Genomic DNA, 2,396 nt, shown 5'->3' on the forward strand with positions numbered 1-2,396 from the left:
ATATATGCAAATAATTTGCATACATCTGACAAACAGGGAAAGGATGTCCAAGGAGCAACCTTTGAAACAAACAAACAAACAAACTTCCCATACCTCTGCCGAAGAATATTACAAATCACACTAAGAATATATATGCAAATAATTTGCATACATCTGACAAACAGGGAAAGGATGTCCAAGGAGCAACCTTTGAAATTTCAGAGGAGAGGAGTTTGGCATTTCTTCAGAGTAGCAGCTACAAGGGCAGCCTTTTCTGGTAAGAAAGATCTCTCTCTTAATGAAGGATATATATGATAAGSAATGGTTGTCCTCCAGGCTTTTTCTCTATAACAGATACTGTAATTGCCTGTTTCTGGAGGATGTGACGTGAAAGCCCATCAGGATTTGTAAATGAGGAATTGGGCCTATACTGATCTCTCTGAAGCATTCTCTTGAGCCTACCTTCCAGACTCACTGGAGTACAAATATTAGGAAAAGATGGCAGAGCTGACCATTTTCTTCTCACAGGCTTACTTGTCCAAGTGGAGAATACTCAGTTTTAAATCTCTTCTGTGCTTGAAGTGAGGTTCTCTTCCACAGAAAGCCTGATCCACCAGGCTGGATGATATTCTAGCACCTGGCACTCTTTCCACCTACCCTTTTGATACAGCTTTGCCCAACATAACAAATTGAGAAGAATAGAAACAGTTAAATTGRTATGTAGTAAACCTTCCTTGAACTGGGGAATAAAAGTCAGGTCCCTCCAGTCCTAGGAGAGTGCTCTAACTGCTTGAGGTTTGTTCTCATGCTCTCTTGCTTGTTAAATACTACTCCATGCAAAAGAGAATCATTTTTGAGGGAGACAAAGGCTTCCTACACCTTGCCTAATAAATAAGTATATATATAGATAGGGAAAACTTGTAGGAAATATGATTTTTAAATCATCTCATGGTATTTTAACATGAGTTTCCAAAACTTCGGGTAAGCAGTCTATCCACTATTTGGTATAGATGGAACAGAGGATCTCTTCTGCCAGCTGATTTCTGAGAAAGGCTTGGCTTAATCAGTTAAGGAGAGTTTGTAAAGGCTTACAATTTTATGACATGGAATTAATTTAGATGATCATGCAGGGCAGGCTGATTGGCTAAGATATGAATTTGTAATTTTTTAAAAATGCCTTCTTGCTGGGAAGGCAAAATGTGGCTTCCTCCCAATTCATTTAGACTATTCAAAGTTTAACCAAGTATTTTCTTTTGACTTATTTAAGTATTGCAAGCCTGAAATAGCAGGCATTTTGAAAATGCAGGAGAGGAGAACGCAAAGATTTCTGCTCCTTAAGAAACTAACAGTTTGGTAGCACATACATTATTTGTAGATGTTTCTATCAACTCCACTGAAACAGTTTGAAGTTCCTCTCGAAAAGTGATGCTGCATGCAGTTGCGTTGGGCAGCCTGGTAGACTGATGAGACATGGTTAAGGCAGGACATGGTAAGAACCTGCCTGGGCTTTAGCTCTGCTTCCCCATYGCAGAAGCTGTGAAAAGGCACATTGATACCTTGCAGGACCACGTTGTACAGAGACCCCCATTCTGCTTCTCAGGATGCTGATGCCTGCACAGCTCAGTGCATGAACACAGGGAAGATTGGATTCGCACCCAGTACAGCTGTATTACCCCATCTCTTCTCTCAGCTTGGTAAAGTCTATCTCTATGTATAGCCTTGCTCTTCACATCACTGTAGAGCTTCCGTTTTCTAGGTGACCCTAGCTGGAAGATCCTGCTACAGAACTTGCGAAAACATGCTCCTAATAGCTCCAGCGTACAAGGCAAGTTATGGTGTTGAAAATGTGGAGATTTCGTATCCAACCCCCAGCCCTTCCAAACTGTGAAAAGACTCAAGATGAAATCACGGTCACACTAAGCTCACGAAATGCTTTGCCACTGACTTCYCTGTGGCTGGGTTTCCTTCTGAGTTGCAGTTCTAGTTGTTCTTTCCTCCTCTGTGGCAAAGCTGTGAATGAGCACTACATGTTTTGAATAAATCCCAACTTTTCTTGTCAAAAAAGAGAATATATAGTATAGCTTGAACTGTATTTCCTCCTATTGCAGTATACTCTTGATTTTTTTTTTTCTTCCATCTAGTGTTATCTGGCATGCGAGTTGAAAACTTATGCATCTGGAAACAAGTTGTCTTTTTGATTTCGAAAGAGCAAAACACATTTAAGATGTCATTTCACTTAACATCTTAAATGTCCAAAAATACACAGTTTTCCTCATCAAAATTGAGAGAATATGGTGGGATATAGCTATTAATATTGAATTAGTCAATGTGTTAATTGCAGGGCTAGAACTGGGAACAGATGTGTTTTTACAGACTGGTGGGCTAAATGTATTCCTTTTTTTTTTTTTTTTTTTTTT

This window comes from Rhea americana, unplaced genomic scaffold, assembly GCF_003343005.1.
Source record: "Rhea americana isolate MKP2758 unplaced genomic scaffold, rheAme1 scaffold_220, whole genome shotgun sequence".
NCBI lineage: Eukaryota > Metazoa > Chordata > Aves > Rheiformes > Rheidae > Rhea > Rhea americana.